The sequence below is a fragment of the Megalobrama amblycephala genome, linkage group LG7 (genome assembly GCF_018812025.1).
Source record: "Megalobrama amblycephala isolate DHTTF-2021 linkage group LG7, ASM1881202v1, whole genome shotgun sequence".
In the NCBI taxonomy this organism is placed as follows: Eukaryota; Metazoa; Chordata; class Actinopteri; order Cypriniformes; family Xenocyprididae; genus Megalobrama; species Megalobrama amblycephala.
Window position 1 is genome coordinate 7225430 of NC_063050.1, and position 9290 is coordinate 7234719.

Genomic DNA, 9290 nt, shown 5'->3' on the forward strand with positions numbered 1-9290 from the left:
TGTGCGAATATAAAACCAACTTTACCCAAGTCGTTCACAAACGGTCGTCAGTCAGCGTCATTCTGTTTTTGCGTGGATGGTGTTGACAGCATTATAGACAAATAACAAATCTTGTGGAGTGGAGTTGTGGAGTTTGCAGCGTGTTTGTCTATTTGTAAGTGTTGTAGAGTTTGCAGCGCGTCCCAGGTAGCCAAAAAGATGTGGGCCAATAATGGCCCAGAACCGGCAAGCCAGAAGAAATAACTCGGCCCAGATGCGGTTGCCGGACTCGTGTGAAACACGGGAATGAATGACGCGCCGCGCCAGTACAATGGCCCGAGTCTGGGTCGGCCCGAGTACATAAATTGTACTGGCCCGAGTCCGGGTGCCGAAACTGAGCCGACACTGCCGGCATAGGGCCACAATCATGCCGGCATAAATTGTACAATTAGCCGGTTCTGGCGCGAGTCCGGGTGCCGAAACTGAGCCGACACTGCCGGCATAGGGCCACAATCATGCCGGCATAAATTGTACAATTAGCCGGTTCTGGCGCGAGTCCGGGTGCCGAAACTGAGCCGACACTGCCGGCATAGGGCCAATTAGCCGGTCCTGGCGCAGGTCTGGGTTCCAAAGGGAAATGTATATGAAATACATAATCTAATACATACATCTATTTAATTAATAAGAACTACAAAAAAAAAAAAACATTTTACCAAAGCAATATTAGCTTGTTTGTTAAATTAAGTAGACCTATATGTACGTATAAGTATTAAGACAAGTAGTTCATGTAATTAATTGGTTATCAAAAACTACTCAAATATATTTTTAAAGACTTAAAGAAGAATATAATATATATATATATATATATATATATATATATATATATATATATATATATATAATAAACTTACTATGCAAATATTTTTCATTTCAAGAAGTTGAACTGCAGAATGGAAGCTTTTTTCAGAGGCTTTAAGTGTCACACTTTTGTACTGTAGGTGTAGTGCTTTACAGTGATTGGCTCTAAACTATTTGTGACAGTCACAAATCCTCTTTGCAGGTGCTTCAACTCATATTTTAGATGAGCTCAGACAAACCTGTATGTTACACCCCATGTACACCTGTAATTTAATGTGAAACCCATGTAAAATCATTGAGCAATATACCACAGAAAACAGTACCTGTTATGTTCTTCCGTAGGGCCTATAGCCATGTTTCCCAAAATGAAAACAATTAACTAATTCAAATTGAGCTTTTATTTCATTTCAAAATATGCATTGAAAATTGAGTGTTTAAAACATACAAAAGCAAACATTAAAATTACACATGAAGAAAAAAAAAAACCTCAGATGTATAGGGTGTGTATTTGTGTTCAAGTGCATGTGTTGTCTCAGTCCTCTGTCTTCTTCAGCAGGCTTCCTGTTTTGGAAAAACAAAATCAAAGATTAGGGAAATAGAAACACAAGTCTATTCTTTTTATTTATTTTCTTTCAGGATTTTAGGATTGGATCTGTTATTTTCACGTGATGACTGGTCTATGTATATTGGCAGTACTCAAAAATATAAACAAGCAGATACTGTGCAGATCCGCAGCATGCCCTCTAGAACCCATCCAAAACTGAGTTCTAAGGATTACACAATCATTGATATCTTTGTTGGTCAGTTGGGGTTTTAATGGTATGCCCGCCAAGGTTCCTTGGCATGTAACAACGTAAAAACTTATACAAGGACTTTAAAGTTCACTTTGGATAAAAACTTTAAAATTGATTTAGTGTCATCAGTATCTTAGCATTACAGCTATACTGATGCATATAAATAAAATAATCACGTTAGGGGGTGGCAAAATTTGGTAGAGTTACTGTGGACTACTTATAACATAAGCACACAAGGCAACTTACACTCATTGGTGGGCACATACTGCAGGCTGTTGTCGACAGATGTAGGCGCTGACAAATGCTCAGGGGCTCCAGTGCATCATCAAGCCCCCCCAAAAAATCCTGAAAAAAATATAAAATGCTCTAACTTCACAATTCAGTACTACATAGTTCACAGTCTTTGTAATGTGTTTCAGCAATACATTTGTAACATTTATAATGTGTTTAGAAACAATTCTCAGAATTGACTTTACAGGGACTTTAAGGCTTTTTAAGACCTGAATTTTAAAATTGTAATTTCACAATATTATTTTTTACTGTATTTTAATTTAAATAAATGCAGCAGTGGTGGGCATAAAAGCTTTCTTTCAAATACATTACAAATCTGACCCTAAACTTTTGAATGGTAGTGTATGTTTGAGGTATCACTTACCAGTCACATTGTTCACAATGTCTAAAGATGTCCAACTGCACTGCCATCAGCATGGAAAAATCTGGGAACATGAACAATTTGTCACAGAGCCAACAATATTTAGTAAACAATGGCATGCTCATTATAAATAAACTATAGCAGAGGTGAAATGCAGAAAAGAAAAAGAATAATATACAGAATATACACACAAAGTCTTAAGATAACAGAATTTAAACTTTTAGGTTTAATATTACTTATTCAGTAATGCTCATACTGTCACTTATGTTTGGACGTAAAAGCTATTTTACCATGAAAGATCAAACAAGTTTGAGATAGTTTCGTGTTTGGAAATGTTTACCATGAAATATCAAAACGTGTTTGAAATACAGTAGTTTCAGCCCATTTACACTCTCCATGTACGTGACGTCACCGATTAACGGTACAGTGCATACTTTTAGGTTAAATTAATTAGCTTACCAGCAAAACCTTTACAAATCTATCAAAATCTCTCATATACACATAAGATATATGATTAAAAGCCCAAACTTACATAAACGAGTTCATGTCTATACTTAACTTCTATAGCTAACCTAATGGCTGAGATGCTAACGGACTTTTTCAAAGACACTAAACCATTTTCTATAAAGTAAATATTCAACGAAAGCCAGTCATTTACATTAAAGAAAGAGTCAGGAATATTTGTATGTACTATTTGTGTAATTTTAGGGACTAAACTTACCTGAAAGTAGTGAAAACAACAGTGAGAGACGGTGTTCGCTGCTTGTCAGTTGAGAGGTGCCGCACCGTTTCCATGGTAACTTTCTCCGCTCCAGTTCAAATGCGACTCGAATGATCACGCGCACGCACGCATTAAAACACGTAAAAGTCACGCAGCATTTACATTGTAGATTTGAAGCATTATATTACATACTGATTATGGAGTGAATTAATTGATAATTTTGGGTGCCGTCCCTAAAAAACATTGTTAGCTGGGACAGTCACTGATTGTATGAATTTATGAATAAAATAATTACCAAATTCAGTTAATTTTAATAGATTAAACAAAAAAGAGAATGTGGCAAAACGTTATACAGCTTTAAAAACTATATATTGACTTTGGTGATTTCTTCATTCTTTTTTGTTTGTATATTTTGATTGTTTAATCCATTAAAATTAATTTTAATCCATTACTGAATTTGATTATTATTTAATTATATAAAATTAAAATACTAATACAATAAAATAACAAACATTAACAGGGAGAGGCCATATATTTTTTTAAAAACAATAAATAAGTTTTGTTTAATCCATTAAAATTTACTGAATTTGGTAATTATTTAATTATATAAAATTAAAATACTAATGGAATAAAATAACAAACATTAATAGGGAGAGGCCAGAGCATAATATATATGTTTTAAAACAATAAATAAGTTGTAATTATGTATTATGTTATATTAAAATATATTGCATTTAAGTAATTTCATGACAAATGCAGATCAGTTTGCTACATAGTTAAAACATGACCCACTTTGAAAAGTTCTTAGACCCCAGGCCCTGATCTATCCACTCTCAATACACAACCTAACCTTCTCCAGGTTTGTAATGGCAATATCGTACGCAAAATGAGGCCAGCACTTATGGCCTATAGTGGGGCGAATGTGCCTAATGTGCCATTTGTCAACCACAATCGGGCCAGATCCACACAACCAAAGCCTGGCCAAATCTGGCAACCATTACTGGGCCAGAGCTGGCTCACTTCTGGCATGCCGGTGCCAGTACACAGCCGAGTGAGCCGACACTCAGCCGCAATTGGCCCGATTCCGCTGGCTACCTGGGGTGTGTCTATTCGTAAGTGTTGTGGAGTTTGCAGCGCGTTTCACTATTTGTAAGTGTTATGGAGTTTGCAACGCATGTGTCTTTTTGTAAGTGTTGTGGAGTTTGCAGCCCGTTTGTCTTTTTGTAAGTGTTGTGGAGTTTGCAGCGCGTTTCACTATTTGTAAGTGTTGTGGAGTTTGCAGCGCGTTTCACTATTTGTAGTGTTGTGGAGTTTGCAGCCCGTTTGTCTTTTTGTAAGTGTTGTGGAGTTTGCAGCGCGTTTCACTATTTGTAAGTGTTGTGGAGTTTGCAGCGCGTTTCACTATTTGTAAGTGTTGTGGAGTTTGCAGCGCGTTTCACTATTTGTAAGTGTTGTGGAGTTTGCAGCGCGTTTCACTATTTGTAGTGTTGTGGAGTTTGCAGCCCGTTTGTCTTTTTGTAAGTGTTGTGGAGTTTGCAGCGCGTTTCACTATTTGTAAGTGTTGTGGAGTTTGCAGCGCGTTTCACTATTTGTAGTGTTGTGGAGTTTGCAGCCCGTTTGTCTTTTTGTAAGTGTTGTGGAGTTTGCAGCGCGTTTCACTATTTGTAAGTGTTGTGGAGTTTGCAGCGCGTTTCACTATTTGTAAGTGTTGTGGAGTTTGCAGCGCGTTTCACTATTTGTAAGTGTTGTGGAGTTTGCAGCGCGTTTCACTATTTGTAGTGTTGTGGAGTTTGCTGCCCGTTTGTCTTTTTGTTAGTGTTGTGCAATTTGCAGCGCATGTGTTGTCAAACTGATGAAGATGTTTACTTTATTTGCTGGTGTTTTTTCTATTTGCATGTGTTTTCTTCATTTGCAGCGCGTTGAGCTCTCTCGGCCACCGTAGTTTTCTTGTGGTATGAGAGCGTTCCCGGAAGCGCTGCCGCGTGACGTCAGACTTAACAATCGAATTACAAGGCGTTTCTCAATGTCAAGGATACTTCCTTGGCAGGACTGGTCCTTCCAAGTCACTTCCTTCAGAGGCTAGGCGAGGCTCCTCTTTAGCATTCGGAGAACACGTAAATGGAACAGACTAGCAAGTGCACGTCATTGCGTCATTACGTCAGTGAAAAGGTAAAAGAAATGCCGTGACAGCAACCAAGCTAACAATTGTTAAATGACGGTCCGGTTCAGTTAGCCATCAATAACGTAATTTGTATTTGTATAATTTATAATATCAATACGGTAGTAATTTGTACTGACATTTAAACGTTAAACTTTATTTATCTGACATATTTACTACAGCTATAACAAATGTTTGGTAACGTAAATATACTTACATTTGAAAGCATATTGCCCGCTAACGTCCGACATTTTTTTTTTTTTTTTTTGAACAAGATTGCAAAGCTGCGCGCATAGGATTGTGGGTTATTTTAGAGTGCGAAGAGCGCGAAGGCTACACATATGCATCCTTTCCTGTATGTGGGATATTTTTCGAACGAAGGACTCAGTCCTTGTTTGAAATTCCGAGGATCCTCGACATTGGAACAGTCCTTCGACGGATGTCGATGACGTAGCATCCTCGAAATTCTGGCTTCCGAGGATCCTTCCTTGACATTGAGAAACGCCTACAGTATTTCACAATTGCTAAAACACTAAACCCCATTCTCTGAACCCAATGCTCAGTGGCCTAAACCCTTTTGTCGAATCAGTCACTTTGTAGGCAAAACCTTAAACAAGTTCAGGTAGTTAAGACACTGTTTGCAAATCTCATCCACTCTTTTTGCAAACTCTAAACACATTCTTACTCACTAAAACACATTTTGCACTGTGTTGCAAAATGGTAAATACATGTGGCAAAAGTTAAACACAACTACAACACAGTTGTCATCCTTTAAACACAATGACTCAAAATTATTCACACTTATTTCTAATGATGTGATCAAATCAACTGTATAAAATATAGGTCAGTTCAGAGTGCACAGGTAACACAGGTGCTGAAAGTTGATACCAACAATCGATGGAAACAATCTGAAAAGTAGAGGAGGAAGAGTATGTGTAAGAGGATGATGAGGAGAAAGAGCAAGGGATGTGGAGACAAGGCTGTCAAGGCTGGATCCGGCACAGGTTTTTCCCTTTGTCTGGCAAGAGACGACATTGCCTGTGATGTGGAAAATGTCCTCAACAATATTCAATAATATTCAACAATATTATTGATCTGACAGTACTGACATTATAGGATGAGAACTGAACTAAGCTAGCCTAGATGATGACATCACTGATTTCTGCAGAACTGCTTTATAGAGGAAAATAATTACAGTAATTTACATAATAATTGATGGTCTTTACAATGTAAGTGAATCAACACTGAACTGACTTCAGCTGAACAATGACACTATTTTCCTTTAGAGCTGTACAGCCAAAATGAACCCTCTTTGCATTACTGATCATCATGTACCTGTTATCACTGTAAAGCTGCTTTGACTATACTATACTAGACTAGACTAGACTAGTATCTGTGTAGTATCAATTGCAATTGAAATAAAGATGACTTGACTTGATTTAGGCCGGACCCAACATGAAGACGTGATGCTGAAGCAGAATGAATCTCTCACTGACTCTGAACTTTGTTTTGTGTGTGTGTGTGTGTGTGTGTGTGTGTGCACTGTATCATGCTTTTCATTTAGTGTTTTCTTTGACCTTTTAGTCATTTGTATTTAGACTGCTGTATGTTTGCAGCATGTAAGTACTGTATATACAGACATTCAATACTATATAATATTGAATATAATACTCTACTTGCAGTACATACAGTATACTTTAAATTCACATTACTTGTGATTTCTATACATTTTATGTAATGGCAAAATGTGTTTACTGTGTTACAATATACTTTTTTTCTGTAACCTCATGTTCTGGATGTTGTGTTTTCCATTTTTTAATGTAGTGTCTAATGAATGATCTGTAGTTTTTATATATTGCTTACAGTTTTTGCCTGTTGCTTGAACACTATAGACCTATGCTTAGACTAAAGTAACACAACTTGAAGCTTTTGTTACCATACCTCAAACACATGTACCCATACCTTAAACAAAAGCGCAGCTTTGCACTCTTGTTGCAATTCTGCAACACACTTACTCCTTAATGCAACACACTTGGTCCTGCATACTACACACTACTTCATACATAAGACACTTTGTTCAAAAATGAAATCTCAGGGTATCATTGGGAAAACACATCTATTCAAAATATAACACACATTGTTTAATTGAAAAGACGTTGACACACACCTCAAAACATTTACTTACAAAACTGAACACCAATCAGCCAGCTACAAAAAGGCCTCAGTTAAGCCATTTTGAGAACTTTGCAAGCATGGAGAGCAAGAGGTGGAGGCAGAGGAAGAGGAAGAGGAAGACAAAGAGAGAGGAGTAGGACATGGTCAAAGAGGCTATGCACGGAACAATATTTCAGATGATATTAGAGCAATGGTGGTAGATCATGTGGCCAGACCCAAACAGACGGCAGGATCTATAATCCCACCCATGCACAATTGGCCTGTTTTTCTGTTTTTACAGTAGTGTATTTTGTTTATTTTTGTATTATTTTTGCGTTACTGCATTTACTGTACTGTAAAGTATAGTACTGTGATGTGCAGTATTGAGTTGATGTCATTTGTAAACTTTCAGTACTTTCATTATTGGTTGTTGTGAAAACCTTTGTGGGAAAAAAAGTGTTGCATTGAGCTTCACAGAATGCTAACTGATGAACTGAATAAAAACAGTGAAAATTAAAGACTGCAGTGTTTTATATAAAGTAGACTAGTGTGTTGCTGCTGATCTGAAAGTGTATTCATATGATGCAAGTGTGTATCATTTTGTCATCAGAGTGACATTTTGACAAAGGATTGTTAGGTTTTGATAGCAGGGTTTAGGTTTTGATAGTAGAGTTTCAATTTGACACAGATGTGAATGGTATATTTCCCAGTGTTGTGTCATGTTTACTTGAGTGTAGAGTTTTGGCACAATGAGCGAAATTTAGCAAAATGTGTTCAAGCAACGGGCAAAAACTGTAATATGTGTATGATCTGAAAGCTTTGTTTGATTTTGCCATAAGAGTCAGAGGTTTTTTGAAATTAGTTTGAAGATTGGATTTGTGTTTAATGTTTTGAGAAAATGAGTGATGGTTTCAAGAAATGTGTTTTAGCAATTGTGAAATACTGTAATGAAGTGCTTTACACCTCTGAACACTCTTTAGAGACTCTTTAGAAAACGCACATGCGCAAATGATAATTCTGTTTTGCGATGATTTTCGACACTGCACGATCTGTTCCATATTTGTGTGTGTGTGTGAGGGAGGGAGAGAGAGAGTGTGTGTGTGTGAGAGAGGGAGAGAGTGTGTGGGAGGGAGAGAGAGAGAGGGAGAGGGAGGGGGAGGGGGAGGGAGGGAGAGAGATAGAGTGTGTGTGTGTGTGTGTGTGTGTGTGTGTGTGTTGGTAATCTTGTAACGTTAGGAGGTCGTACTGACGACGTTGTGAGATGGTAATCTGAAGGAAATGAAATTACTGGCATGCGACGTCGTAGTTACGTTGTCAGTTAGTAAGTCGTGAAATTACCAAAAACTCTCTGTCATATTTCTCAGTCATGCTATATGTGAAAATAGTCTAACCAGTAACAACTGAAAGGTTATGATCTCAACTAATCAACAGATATATTTAATGTTCTCAAATGATTCCTATTTCTTTTAAAATTCATCATTAATTCATGTTGTGCACTTGTGCCAACCAGCCAGATGCTATAGTTACAAAGAATGAGGTGACAAATGTAAAAAAAAACTTGAGAATTTACTTCAAAACAGAAAAACATTCAACAGAATGTCAGCCCATTTTCTCCATAGATTGTATTTAATTGAACTAAACAACAGTTTGTACGTGTGGTGTGTGTGTGTGTGTGTGTGTGTGTGTGTGTGTGTGTGTGTGTGTGTGTGTGTGTGTGTGTGTGTGCGTGGCACTGAAGACAAACTTCCCCAGGCCGGCTATTCCTATAAAACTCAAAACTGTCATGATTGATCACAGGAAGCAATAGCAAGTTAACACGTTTATTGAAGATAATAATAAACAGTCACTGAATGGCGGGCCTCGGATGACGCAGGAACTGAGATGGTCAGCTGGGAACAAGTGCATCGATGCGATGAAGAGTGCTGGTGAAAAGTGTAATCCAGGTTCAGACGTAGAACGAACTCACGAAGACAC

General features: G+C 37.6%; 1 long non-coding RNA gene across 1 annotated transcript; it reads right to left on the reverse strand.

The window, feature by feature from the left end:
• Positions 1–1264: 1264 nt before the first annotated feature.
• LOC125271645 lies at positions 1265–3116 on the reverse strand. The gene is made up of 4 exons (XR_007185681.1): positions 3005–3116; positions 2287–2347; positions 1878–1976; positions 1265–1398 (listed from the first exon to the last, which is right to left on the reverse strand). It is a non-coding gene; the product is annotated as an uncharacterized LOC125271645 (long non-coding RNA).
• Between the last annotated feature and the right edge of the window lie 6174 nt (positions 3117–9290).